We start from the raw sequence: 15,788 nt of genomic DNA on the forward strand, positions 1-15,788 counted from the left end.
CAAGAAATAGTTTAGTCTTGTTAAATAAATTTTTAGTCAAAAACAAATTTTTACTAATTTTAGAAGCATTTTTTATATTTTTACAAATTGAATGAATGCAATAAATTTGAGATATAAAGGACCGAACATCAATTTTTATCAAATGTTCATACTATTTTTTGTTGGATTTAAAAAAAAACTACTGAATATCGAAAACCATATTTTTTGTGAAACAAAAAAAATTTTAAGACAGTATTTTAAATTTTTGAAAAGCTATTTGAGTCGAAAGTCAATTTTTACCAAGTTTTAGTATTAGGTTTTTATTTTTTGCAAAAAACTGTCAATTAAATTTTTCTTAAAATTTTACTGAATGTTGACAACAATATTTTTTAAAAGACAAAATTAGTCTCAAAGTTTTGAAAAGATATTCGAGTCGAAGATCAATTTTTAAAAACTTTTATTCTTTTTTTGTTTAAATTTTTATTTTTTGTAAGAAAACTGTCAATTCGCTTTTTCTCAAAATTTGTCCGAATGTGGAAACCAATATTTCTTATAAGACAAAATTAGTTTAAAGCCGATATCTTAAAGCTTTGAAACATATTTGAGTCGGAAATCAATTTTTACCAACTTTGAGTAATTTTTTTTTGTAAAAAATTGTCAATTCGGTTTTTCTCAAAATTTTACTGAATATTGACAACAATGCTTTTTTAAAAGTTAAAAGTAGTTAAAAGCCAATATCTCAAAGTTTTGAAAAGATATTTGAGTCGAAAATCAATTTTTACCAACTTTTATTAATTTTTTTGTTTAGTTTAATTCGAATTTTCACAACATTGTTCCAAATGCAGAAAACAATATTTCTTAAAAGATAAAATTAGTTGAAAGCCATAATCTCATATTTTTGAAAAGATATTTGAGTCGAAAATCAATTTTTACCAACTTAGAGTAATGTTTTTTTTATAAACAAAACTGTCAATTTGATTTGTCTCAAAATTTTACAGTTTTTTTTGTTGCAAACAAATGATTTGGAGATGAAATCATTTTTTATTTGCAAAATTTTCGAGGTGACAATTTTTTTAGTTTTTTTCGATTTATAAAAAAACGTTAATTTAATTTTTTTCGTGAGAAATTTAGGGTTAACCCAAAACGTTCACTTTTTTTTAAACTGCTATGGTAAACAAAAAATACCACGTAATTTTCTTGAGAGCTCTTTCTGCATTATTATCTGTATACAAAAATTTTGTTTGAAGCCGATATCTCTTCTGGTTCTTGAGCTATGGACGACGAAAAAAACGTCGCGAACGTACGCACACACGCACGCACAAACATCTTTCTAAAAATCTTTTATTTCGTCTCTAGGGACTTGAAACGTCGAGAAATGGCATCATTTTCAATTTGACAAATCGGACCCATTACAAAAACTTCATATAGGAAGTTAAAAAGTCAATCCTAAAATGGTTTTTGACATATTTTAAAACAATTAAATCTATTGTACTACTTTTTAGTCAAGTAGTCTTGTCTTCTAGCAGAAAGACCCGTTTCCTTAAATCTGATAGATCCAATTTTTGTTCTAAGTGGTTATGAATTTGATCTTAAAAATAATTCAGGTTTTCGACCTCAAGCAACATGACAAAAAATAAACAAAACCGCTAAAATTCTTAGCTAGTTTCTTCACCATAAATATTGTTTATTATTTCAAATAGCGATTCTTGAACTTGAACGAATCTGATAAAAAAGTGTAAAAAATGTACCATCAATATATTGGACATATGAATATTCATTTGAAGCAGAATGTAGTTACATTTTTTCAAATGCATTATTTTAAATTATTAAATTATTTACAAACCAAAATCGATTGTATTTTGGGACATTTTAATGTGACTTTAAAAAATATTATCAAAAATCTTGCAAATATTTTTAAATCTAAGAAAATAAACCGAAAAAGAAAACAAAATTTCAGCTTTATATAACCTCAAACCGATGGTTTTCTAACATAATCGTGAAAAACAAAGTTAAACTTAAAAAAAAAAAAAATTGATGAAAAATGCTTCAAACGGTGCTGTAGGTTGAGGTACATGTGATAAAGGTTTAAGGTTAAATCAACTTAACTATAATTCCACCGATTTTTAAATTTAACTTTCAAGAAAAATACTACGTGGACACGTATGTATATTTACATATAATAATACGTATATAATATTATTACCTGTACAGTAAGATAGACTCTTTTAAATTACACGAGTTTCAAATTCCTTGCAGTCAGATTATTACATACATATTATTTTCTTCTTAGAAACAACACTAAATTCAATCAATTTACAAACCTTGATATAATTAATTTTATTTCTTATAGATTGTTTTTCAAAAAAAAAATTAAATGTAAAAAGAAATAAAGGGCGTTTTCTTGGTTGCATGAAAATGTTGGATAGTTGTTGTCTATGTTTTGAGAATGTCAATCAGTGTTGACATTTCTGCTCAGTAAGGTTGGGAAATACATAATGAATCTTCGTGCAGTCAATATACCAACTTTTGGTATTTGAAACAAAGACAGTGATCAAGTCTTTAAAACTGACTCTTTGATGTGGTACACGTACTGACAGCATCATCGGTCCTTATTCTTTCGAAATATGGCCGTTGCGATGAACGACGAGCGCTATCGAGCTGGACTGACAGATTTTTTCGAATATTTGTGTCTACACTAAAGAAATATTTCAGGAAACATTATATAAAAAGCGTTTATGAAATGTTTCCAATTAGTTTAAATACATTTAAGAAATGTTTCTTATTTGTTTCTTTTGGTATCGAAGCTTTGAGACACATTTTTAAAATGCTTCTTTCAGACTAGAGAAAATATTTCAAAAATGTTTCTCTGATCCTGAAATATTTTTTTAAGTTTCTGAAATGTTTTTTCGGTCTGAACACACATTAGTTCCCTCAAGAATGGTGAAACTTGTCATAGAAGGTGCTAACTAGTAAACTATTGGAAGTAGTGAAATATTGGACTGATCAAGTGGACAACAGACATAACAGAAATCATATTTAAAAATAAATGTCATAAAATGTATCTACTGGATTATAGTAATAGAAGGTTCTTTAGGTCTTAAAAAACACCCGGTACAACAATGAATTAAATTTTGTTCTTCTACACTCAAGAAAAAAAAACAAAAGTTACAAAGGTACATATGTACATCTACATATTTATTTAATGTTCATATATCGCTGTCTTGTCTCGATATTATTTTAAGATTTATTTCAGCAAGTCAAAATAATTTATTGTTTTCTTTTTATATATCATTTGTAATTCATTGCTGAAATTGAATAGGTAACCTTGTCATTAATTTATATGTAACTGAGTTTACGAAAGTCTACCCCAAATTCAATTGTACACATGTACAAATATATGATGTATATGTACATCTACATAATATATGTACATAACAGAGGTACCTACATACATACATATGTACATATGTACATACATAATATCCTGTCATGAATAAAATTACTGCCAGATTCGAATGTTTGTACAATTATTCGAATTTATTGTTCAGAAAAATTATTCAAATGTCAAATACGATGTGGGTTTAGGGTGTTATAAAAGAGAATGAATATATATGTATATAAAATTCGTATTTATTATATTCCACAAGATAAGTTTATTGACAAAACACCTTTAATAAGACCCCCTTAGTCCCATTGCCTTGGTTGGGTAGACACCAGAGTGCGATGGATCCTTAAAGGTCATCTTCACTTAGAATGCAATAAAATCTCTCAAATTAATTTACAATTTTTCGTATTTCAGAGAAGGAGCAAAGTTATGCTTCCAGAAGGAGATAAAATAAACCCTTGTTTCCATGGAATAATTAGGGTTTTCCTAAGCTTCAAATTATAACCTATGTATCTTACATACCTACATAAATATATATACTATTATTTCATTTGAAACACACAAACAAATATTTTAGTTAAATTCTACACAAAACCTTTTCATTACACTGAAAGTTGATTTCATCGACCCAATAAATTAATTTATATCCTCCTCTTGGCTTCACAATTTGTTATAGTAACGGCAGTTAGGGTATAAGGATTTTAGGTTGCGAAGACATCTAAAATCCTCAATCAAGGTTAAGTATTTTTGGTGAAATTAAAGTACAACAAATAAACAATAAGACATGACCATGTCCAATGCCTATTGACGTATACAATACATAATTTTATATAAGGATCAAAATTAAGGATGGTTCCATCAACAAAGTGAAGTGAAATTTCACTTTTCGCATAAATCAACCGGAAGGTGAGTGTGTAAATTAGAAGGCAGAAAAGTTTGAGAGGATTTATTGTGTACTCTTAGAACGAGTATATAAGAACCAAAACCTCCAGGTTTTTCATCAATATTGTTCTAGTTAAAATGTTAAACGACACACGGTATGAAACATCTGTCTTTAATAAAGGAAAGAGAAATTGTAGCTTTACGATATACAAATGTAAAAGGAACATGTTAAATATAATTTCGTAAAGCCGCAAACCATTAATTAAATGTAATTAAAATAGGTGGCATTTTGAAGATGTTACAATGTTTAATTGACAACTGGAGGCTGAATTCAAGTGGTAATTAGTAGGTACATAACAGTGGCGGACCGAATGGAGGGGGAGAGGGTGTGATATATTTTTTAAACTAAAAAGTATATAGAATCTAAAAAGTAAAGTTGATTCTTTTCCGTCATAATATTAGGGACATTGAAGTTCTTTAAACTTATCTAAAACTTAATTTTTGTTTTTAGGGGCATGAAATTAGATTTTTTAATTTGACTTGAAATTTTAACTGAATATTTTCGAATATATTTCTTCTACGATAATGTAGGATATTTTTGATTGACAAAAGCTGACTATATGGCATTTAAAATAAGACCATTTTAAATGCAATAAAATAGACTTATCATACTGATGACGTTTTGTTTAAATTGTTTTCTTTTTTTTAATCTTAGGTCTTGTAGAAATTGTTTCACATACAAAACGGAATGGCTCCGAAAAGCCGAAAAATTTGTTAGCTCTTTTTTTGGTAAAATATGATTGAAAGCGTCACACAAGAACTTAAAATTTGTAGATATGTAGATCTTCAGCACTTTTTAATTGATTTTTTACAAACTTCTTGACCTTGACTCTAAAATTGGTTTTCCAAAACTATACAAAAGCATATGAGTTTAATATACATACATAGTCTCAAAACTCATCACAGGAGCATATTTAAAAAAAAAAACTATTAAAATTCTTTTAAAGTAAGAAGTTGTAAATTTGCATGAGGTTAGGATTATATTATATACGTATAATTTCATTTAAGTATTAGCATAATTTAATTTCGATTAGATTTGATGATAAGTGTGTGACCCAACTTCCCCCCCTTCAATGACTAAAAGTCTAGATACGCCTCTGGTACATACATGTGTGTATAATATCGAATAAGAACAAAATGATGTTGCCAAGGTTTGGGTAGGCGTTAAGACATGCAGGATGTTTAAGTTTTATATTTGGTTATTTAAAATAACACTTTGTTTAATAAACATTAAGCTACCTTGAAAAATATTCACCAATTAATTTATTTCACAAACCATAAGCTTAAGAATATAAAAGGAAGAATGACTTTAGATGACTAAAAGTTTAAAAAAAAATATATTCATATATAATAATGTAATAGGTACTTAGGTTAGGTTTTTTTAGCAAATATTTCAAAATAAACCGTAAAGTGTGTCTTATCTAAGTAAATATTTAAGGTTGCCTTCAGTAAAGCGGATAATTATTATTTTAAACCCTTGTTTAATGTCAATATATTTTAAAAATATTATTTTTTCAAGTGAAATACATAAATGTGGGATTCAAGCTCCTTCTGTCTAGGGCATCTTTACTTTCTTAATAAAACACTTATTTATATTTAAAGAAATAAATAGTTCTTTAATTAATTCTAGCAAAACTTCGAGACAACTGATCCTCTTGGCGGATGGATTGTGAATGCGTGACGATTCTTTATATTCTATCTTGCTGACGCTATATACAAAATGTGAGAGGATATAAATAGAAGGGACGCTAGTTCTCTTTTGTTATGTCTGTCCGTTTGTTAAGTAGTCGGTTCTGTCTCGTTCGTCTGTTGGAGTAGGGTGATGTGTCGAGGTTTGGCCAATCCCACATAATACTCGTATAAATTAAGTCCAACGCTCAGCTTGCCTATGTATAAGCGGATCACATCAAACGATCCAATCTGCGGCACTGGACACCTTACTCTACCTAACGCCTCTTGACATATTTAGCAAACAAATAGCTGCTAGTTCTGCTATTCGCCTCAAAGCTTCGTCGCAGTGGGCTTAAAACAACATTGGCCACTCCGTAGTTCTTATAGGTATTTAAAACCAATTCCAAAGCACATAGACTACACCACCCTCCAGATTGCTATACCTCCCAGACCTTTCTGGGAGGATAAGACATTCCTTGAAGATGAGCCAATCCATGTTTATACAGAAATAAATGTTTCAAAAACAAAAGAAGATGTTGGTGGAGGTGCGTACTCTGAACGACTGATTCTAGCGAGTTCTATGTGGAACTTTTGGCGATAAAAGAAGTCTTGTCCTGGCTTAAAGAAAACGTGATATCAACATCTGACATCCGTATTTTCTCAGATAGTCAGGCTGCTATCAAATCACTGAACTCTGTCTCTACAAACTCTATAACATAGCTGTCGATCATCTTTAATGGAGATGGCACAATAGTTTAATATTCACCTTTGCTGGGTGCCGGGCCATAGAGACACTCCAGGTTACTGTAATGCAGATAAACTCGCCAGGAACAGTACTGTACAGCCCATCCTACCACGTTTGGCTCATACTGGCATACCAATCGCTACTTGCAAACTGTTGTTAATACACGACACTATGAAGAAAGCAAACACCAGGTGGAACAACATTACCCCGTGTCAAGTCACAAGAAACATCTGGCCAACACTGGATTTAAAACGTTCAAGGTGCTTGCTATCTTTAAGCAAATCGCATATAAGCTCGATAATAGGTGTCATGACTGAACACTGTCTAATAGGAAAGCACGCCACGCGACTATTCTCAAATGACTTTTGCAGAAGCTGTATGGTCAAGGAATCAGTTCTTCACCTTGCTCTAGCTCAACAACGCAAGAATTACCAAGGAGAATTCTTCTTTAACGATTAACTGGTTTCATTGAGATAAGGAGGAAGCCTCAAGATTCGTGTGGCCATTAAATTAGCCTAAGTTTGTCCGTTTCCATCATGAACAGCCACTTTAACCTAACTTAATCTGCCTTATATGACTTTTATTAAAGAAAAAATATGGTAAGGAATGTGGCCTCCTTTTTCAAAAAGCATACTAATTTGTTTGTCTTTTTTCAAAAATATTGGTTGACAGTGTAAAACTGGCTTTATACGGTAAAACACTGTATCTTTGTTGAAAAGGTTGCGACATATCCCAATCAGCACAAGTAAATTATGTATGCTTTTGTGATTGATATGTTTTTTTCAGAATTCTTGAAGAAGCAATACAATTAATGTTATAAAGTCTTAACATAAATAAATAGAAAATATTAGGCATTCATTTTTATACATAGATTGAAAATTTTCTTTGAAACATGACACCAAACTTTCAAATTTAGCCTTATTAACAATATATAAAAACAAATTTATTTTACTATAGTATTCTAAAGCAAAACTTTGCAAAATTCTCTTTTATAACATAAACCAATAATGTAACCGTTAACCTTGTATTAACTTTAACTTTCTTAACTTAATTGTTTTTGTCAATCTTCTTGCTTAAAAGACTCTAAAAAGAATTTTAATTTTAAGACAATTTTAATGTTAAATAAAGTAATATCTAAGTAGGTACTACGTAGTTGAAAAGAAAAAAGATTTTAACTACTTCTTTCATTCAAATTACACAAACTTTTATGTTTTCATTGTGGGATGTCTTGTTTTCACCTTTTCACCTTTTGTTTTCAAAGTTTATTATTTTCTTTCATATGTACGAGTATATGAGAAGAAAATGAGAATCTTCGTATACTTAAAAACTTTAACAGAATTCCATAAGAAGTTTTAATTTCATAAAATATATATTTTTACAACCAGGTTAAATTTCAGTTGAAACTGAGCTAAACTGGAAGCAGTGTTGGAAAATAATTTAGTCAGAGTTGAATTTGACAGAAACAATAAAAATAGAAGAGAACAAAACTATAAACTTCTTTAAATAAACTAGTAAGAATGATTTTAAAAAAATGTGAATGAAAGTTGTAAAGTCTAGCATATCGTAAAAATTAAATCATTCTTTATCCCAACCCCTTTGAAGTTTTAATTCCATCACCATATAGACCATAGACTTTTACCTTTTTTTTTAAAGGGGATTTTGTTTAACATTTTTTATCTATTCCAGTACATTAATCTAGTGTAACATCATCATGACTACCTACCTTAACAAATTCTATTGTTAGGATTATTGTCAAAATGTCTATGCTTCGGTGGTTTCTGATTATATACCCTGATGTTCAGAACCCATGCTTGAGATTATATTGATTTTATTTTATATCTTATGGAGCATGAAGGTAATAAATTCTATGACTTTTAGATCTTTTTTTACTAGATAAATCCATCTTGTATTGAGTACGGTTAGCAACATTGCTTTTTATACATTACATTAATAATTTATTTTTTTTTATAGTTTTTTGCTTGCAATGACACTTATCCCTCAACCGGAATAAAAATACGCTGAAAATGAGACAGTATTTGGAAATTGGGCAGGTTCAGAAGAGGGACTTAAAAATTAAGGCAAGTTTCTAGTATCTGATTGGCCAGCTGTCAGGAAATTGCTTTCCAATTAAGTTAACTTTATTGGAAATTTTACTGGAACAATTATGTCAAAATGACAGCTTATAATGAATTTTGAATTCACCAAAAAGTCAACTTTATTACTATGTGATTTATTTATTCACTGAACTAAACGGAATTCATTTAATTAACATTAACTTCATGTAAAAGTGTTCCTTGTCAAATTGGGAAAGGAATAAGTAATATTTGTTTTAAATATAAAATACGAGCCGGAATGAACTCGTAGCTTGCCTCAGAAGTTTTTTTTTTGTACAGAATAATGTTTTTAGTAGTTTTTTTTACAATCAACTGATAGTAGAGGTTAATAAAGTTAACTTTCGAGGTGTAAGTTTATGACACTAGTTTAATTGGTCAAAACTGCAGTGGACTGCAAATGAAGTCTATCATGCTATTGAACCTGCCCATTGACTCTTTTCAATACAAATATTTCTTCTCGAAATGAGATCAAAAATTATATCCTTGTAAGAAATATTGTGACATTATAAAATAATTTTCTTTATTCCTAATGTGCTTTTTTTAGGTGTCAGTTATAGCTATCATTGGTTTTCATCATTGTGTTTAATCATTGAAATTTTTTGACAGGTTGGCCATAGCTTTCATTGAAATTTTGTTCCATTGGACACAAATTTAATGATTGGAATTAAACATTTCCTATTGGAATCAAGCATATTAGGTTAGCGTTGATCATTGAAAGAAAAACTGACGGGAATACAAAGAAAATGGGACAACTCTAAGGCGTCAATTATAGCTATCATTGAAAGGTCGTTTATAGCTATCCTTTAAAATGTCTGTCATTGAAAAAAATGTCCTGATTGAAATCCACCGAACAATTTTTACTGACAGAAATCTATCATTGTAATTGTGTGAAATCGGAACCCAAATCAGTCGAACGACTCGTTTCAGTTTTGAACATAAAAGTATCAGCTGGAAAATAGAAAAATACATTTTTAGAGAAAAATAAATGTTTCTTTGTGTGATGTCCGATCGATCAGTATATAATTTTCATTTCTAATCAAAGTGAAACACCGTCAAATATCGATTCTAATATTTTCAATGATAGATATAACCAGCCTCTATCGTAAAATGCTTGATTCCAATCAGGAAATTTGTATCCAATGACAGAAATTTTCAATGAAAGCTATAACCAATCTGTCAAACAAATTTTAATAATTGGTTTCAATGATGAAAACTAATGCCAGCTATAAAACTCGTCCCTTAAAAGCTTGATAATAAATAATATTCAGTTGTTATTTTAAATGTGGTAGTTTTTTGGAAAAATGCTTTCATATAACACTTTAAAATTCTGAAAAGTCCTGTAAAAAACAATGTAACTTACAAATGTTCCTTAAAAAAATCCAAATTGTCATGTACCACTTATAACGGATGCAGGACTATACAAAAACAATTATCGAAAATTCACTTTCATTTCTTATAAGAAGCTTATTGCATTTCAATTATGGGAAAAAACAAAATTAAATTATCAATAAGCTTTAAAACGTGACAGTAAATGAGTCTTCAATTCTTCATTACCCAATATATTGAATTATCAATACTTCTTTTTATTTAAAATAGATTTTAAGAATTTAATCTCGTTACGTTTTCCTTTTTTATAAAGATTTAAAGCCCGTTTTTCGTACATGAGTTAATTTTATATGACCTGTATTGATTTTAAAATACCCAAAAACATTATCACACCACATACATATGCATAAATAGACACGATTGTAATGTATATGTGATAAATTTTATTTTTGAGAGTTAACAACAAAAAAGACAAAATAACATCAGGAAATTAATTTGGATTTAAAGTTTTAAATTCTTTAAAAATATTTAAATATATTCAATTAAAATCCTATACATAAGTATAGGTGCTTTCAAAAAATTTAAAACTCAGTAAAGCTTTTTGAAGTTTTTAAAAATCTTAATGAATTTACTATAGAGCTAACAGATTTATACACGGACTCAAATAAAAGGATGTATAAAGTTTTTAAATGAATACACAACTTGCAGAATAAAACCCCATAGATTGGGGGCAAAATATTGTATAGTCAAAATACTGTATCTTTATTCTTCTTTTCAAAGGCAGAATATTTTATATTGAAACTATATATATGGCAAATTTTCGTACTCGAGCTTTTAATAAAACATGACATCTGTCTGGCCTCTACACTTCTACAGCTTGAAGTCGATTAACATTGAATTCGGAATTTAAGGATTGAAGTCGATTCGCAATAGGCGTTTTTTTTATTTTTTAAGACTAAAAGTAAAAATATTCCCTATACAAATGTGTTTGTCCAAAAATTAAAAATTCGAATTTTCTCAAAAACGTACGTATAGATTTTTTTAATTTTTTGCTTAATTTGGTTTCTTTCAACAACAAAAACATTTTGTAACGGTCCACAAGGGGGTACCATCTATAGTACCTTTATTTTCTTTCAAGTTCAAGTTTTCCTCAGAATTAATCATCGGATTTCAATAATTTTTCCGAGCATAGTTTCTTAATAATATTTAATAATCAAAAATGTCATTGCTTTTATTTTAGACTTTTAATAAAATATCCAACATTTTTTTCGAAATACGATATCTCAAAAACGGGTGATAATTTTGTACTTAAAATATTCAAATGTTTGGCTTGCAACTTCGATGGTTGAATAAGAATTATTCCAATAATTCCAAAAAACACAAGTTCATGCAGTAAATAGTTTTAAAATTAAATTGAAAATCAAAACAAATCAAATTAAAATAATAAAATATTAATATTGAAAAGTAACATCCTTAATACTAGGTGTAAATATGTACAGTGTTTTAGCAAAGTCTTGAGCTGGTAGAAGAGACCTGGCAAAAGTAGTTATCATGAATAAGATGGCAACAAACTTAATTATATACAAAATTGATTTAAAAAAATAAGCAGATCTAACGATTTTCAAATAAAATCTTTGAAAAATTAATTTTTTTTCAGAAATCAAATGGAGTTTAAATTTTATAATACATCATTTTTCTACAGTTACATTTTTAAATCTTAAAATACAAGAAATGTTTCGAATCAGACCCTATGAATGTATATGAGCAAGATCGTACGACCCCGGACCCAGTAGTGCATTTTTATTTTGAATTACCATACCTTAGTATTGTAAGATACTTTATAAACAAAAACATGTGTCAAAAGCTTTTGCATAAATATTTTGTATAAGGTTTCCCAATAAGAAGTTTTATTTTAAATAGGCCGCAATTTAATTAGCTGTCTCCTTAAAACTGTCATCTTTTGACATTTGGCTACAAAAAACTACGTCTTTACTAAAACTATAACGATATACGTTTCAACAACACATTGAATTTATTATTTCACTGCGAAAACGTTGTACATTTTGCAGTGAAAGTTCGTAGTTTTGCCAGCAAAGTTTAAGTCCTATATTATTCCTCGAAGAGGTAATCACAATTGGCCAACGAAGTCGTGTGATTTAACATATTATAATGTGAGATACAGTCTTTATCTCTTTTACTCTAATATCGTGTTATAGTAGAATAAGTACGTAGCAACCGTTTTATTTGTAGTAGTAAACACTTGTGTTGAACATTTAGAATAAGGAGCAACATTTAGTGATTAACAGGAGAACTCGTTTCGTAAAGCCTCGAGAACATTTAGCACCTACAAGAACCTAGAAGGGGCAACATCTAGTGATTAAGAGGAGAACTCGCTTCGAGAACATTCAGCGCCTACAAGAACCTAGTAGTTTCTCGAACCGATTTGAGGAAGCGAAGCGATTCATTATTGATTGTGAACTGCGATAAAATGAAGACTGTGTTTGAAAAGTAATAATTGAAAGTGTTCAATAAATAAGCTTGGAGCGATTTAAATAAAGTAAATTTGTGTTTTATCTACAAAAATGAATAAATTTTAATTGTTGGACCAATGTGAATACAACAATATTTTTAAATTTGCTTAGGAAATTTTAAAGATATCGGTAATCGGTCTGTTTTGTTAAATTCGAAATAAAGACATTTCTCATTTAAAAAATGGCATTACCATAAAAATAATGAATAAAGAATAACAACTCTGAAATTTCGTAAAATGTTTAGAAAATTCGAAATGATAGTTTTTAGTTTGCAAAACATTGAAAATTAATTAATATATTACTAAATTTTTGACTTGAAAATATGTTGGTAACGAACAAAATTATTGATTTGAAACTAACTTTACGTTATAAAAACATTGTTTTTAACATTTAGTAAAATTTATAGAAAAATCAGATTGACAGTTTTTTTTAAATTAATTCAAAAAATATTACTCAGAATTGTAAAAAAAAAATAAGTTATAAAAATACTATTGTGAACACGACGCAATTTAAAACAGATGCAAACTTTTCAAAAATGCAACTGAAATTGTTTGTCGACTAAAAATCTCTCGGACAAAAACATAATGAAATCAAACATACTTTATTATATGCAAAATCTTGTCGTCAACTTTAAATAAATTTTTAAGAAAAATCTTATCTAACATTTTTATTTTACAAAAAACGAAATCCTTCAAGAACCTAACAACTGTTAAAAAAATGTTTTAAGATGCAAGTGCTTGAGAACAATGAAAGATATTAAATTTCTAAATTTTCTTTTTATCTCACACAAAATGTTAATATCAATATTTTGCGAAACTTTTAGAAATATCACGAGACGTGCACGAATAAAAAGTTATCAGTGTGGGTCGATCCCTGCCTCCTTTTATTCGTTTCAATAGTTTTAGTTGCACTTTAGCAAGTGAACAATTTTAGAGCATATAAGACAGACAGACAATATTCAAAATCAATTTTCTTTTAAATGATGAAAGCTTCTAAATAACAATCATTTCTAAGAAACCCATTCGTTTTTTGCAATGTTCCTGTGAATTAGGTATCAGAATAATTCCATCCCTTAAACCTCCTAAACACAATCAGTTCAAAAATCTACTTCCCATAATTATAAACCAAACCCATTAAAATAATTTACAGCTCCTTAAAAAAGCTCTTTAAAAAAAATCCATAATTTGTATACAACATTATCGCATCGTTTGGATATGTAAATCAACATTTTAATTTAATAATCCTCCTTTTTTATTATGATTTGTTATAATTGTTTTATTTTCTGCCAGAATCAGAATTCCCTACACGCGTAACTTACCTTTTAATATTATTCTTAAACGTAAACACATTCTTGAAAACTTATTAAAACATCACTCAACGAATGCGAACCCCCTCTCGTTCTTTTTTAATTACAACATTAAATTAAAAATGCTAGCAGCATCAGAACAGCATAAATTGTTTTTACACCATCTGTGAGGACGATCTAATTAGCAAATAGAATTTTCATAGAAAACATTTTTATTCCATCGTCAACGTTCATCGTCGTCGTCGTCTTCAACATCCTTACCGTGTGTCGCGTCCGTGCGTGGTGTCGTGTCGGTCGCGTCTACGTCATCGCTAACTGCTTCGGAATGTTTCATTACAATTTTTTCACATAATACAATATGATTTTCTTGTTATATTGGTTACAAAATGAAGCCCATCAATTCCTTTCATGGAAACATACAATTTTTCCACTTGAGTGTGAGCTTGAGTTATGGGATCGTAAGGACAAGTGTATGTAGGATAGTTACTCACAAAAATTGATGCGGAGGGGTGGAGACCTGGATAACCTCTGTTAGGAACACGAGCTCATTATTTTATACTCCCATATATATGTAGTACCTATAGATACCTCACAATGGAATTCCAAAACACAATCACAATCCTCCTAGCATCCCATAATCACCATCAAGTCAGGCGCCAAGAGTTTATTGCATTTCTGACCGTTATCACCCTAGGAGTCATAAAATAGACTTCTTAAACGTCCTCAGCTACACGTTTAATGGACGGCCATAAAAAAGAAAGAAAGTAGGTTCCCTTATATATGGGATTGTACTCAACTATGTTCGTATGCTATATGAAGGATAAGAAATATCACTAAGCTTATTATCTCCAAAGAAATGTTATTTTTTCAAGGTTCTCTCAACAAGTAGTCTCAACTAAATTGTAGGCAGATGTTGTCTGCTATAACTCTTGTTTTGAAAAATGAATACCTCGACGTTACTAACTTTGCTCAAAATTTTAGTTTATTCTTTATTAACCAAATTTCCATAATACTCACTTGGTTCTGGTTCTTCTTTTTTTTTAACGTACGATCAAGGAAACGAACCCTTTTCTATATTTGTATAAGAATGTATGGTAAACCGCTTCCAGGGTCTTCAAATGTGGTATCCTTTAAATTTTATTTCAAATTTAATGGTCTTTCGTCCGGGTTTTCACTTGTACCATATAAATATAAAAAAATGTATAAATTCACTCCAAGGTACGAATATTTTGGATTAATGGCTTTACGAAAAAATATAACACTACCGCCGTGCTTGCCGTCAGGGATTGTTTAACTGATGCGATGTGGCAAAGAATTTTTTATGAAAAATAACGTAATTTCGTTCGTTTTGATAAATCACTTTTCAGTCCAAGGACTCACGCACAGTGTCAACCGTTCGAATCGAAAGTATTAAACCGAATGCTAGAGTTTTCCGTACTCCACAACAATTTTTGTTATTTTATCAGGACTTACATTTGGACTTGTGATAGATACTTCATATAACTGTTGATGGGTGACATGCGCATAAAATGTTTTGCAGAACCTCCATCCATCAGTAGAAAAAAACCAAACTTCAAACCTAACTCGCGGTAGGTAAACAAGGAATAAAGCCATGAGCTTCCTTTGTGGAGTACGTACAAATGAGGATGTTTTAAGTCTTTTGTAATAGGATGGAACGCGGCTACTATACATATATGTGGGACGATAAGTTTATATACTCGTATAAAGGATGCAATTTTATTTTTCGGAGGCACTTTGTTTCGTTGGACCAAATCATTATAATCCGATG

At 29.5% G+C, this 15,788-nt stretch overlaps 1 protein-coding gene across 1 annotated transcript in view; it reads right to left on the reverse strand.

Moving 5' to 3' along the window:
• The window catches only part of LOC129950897 (ras-related protein Rap-2a-like), a 36,523-nt gene extending 21,122 nt beyond the window's left edge, over nucleotides 1–15,401 (reverse strand). The window contains exon 1 of the mRNA XM_056062837.1: nucleotides 15,017–15,401. The gene's annotated coding sequence lies outside the window, so the exon portion shown is untranslated. The remainder of the gene's footprint in view (nucleotides 1–15,016) is intronic.
• Between the last annotated feature and the right edge of the window lie 387 nt (nucleotides 15,402–15,788).

The sequence above is a fragment of the Eupeodes corollae genome, chromosome 3, assembly GCF_945859685.1.
Source record: "Eupeodes corollae chromosome 3, idEupCoro1.1, whole genome shotgun sequence".
NCBI lineage: Eukaryota > Metazoa > Arthropoda > Insecta > Diptera > Syrphidae > Eupeodes > Eupeodes corollae.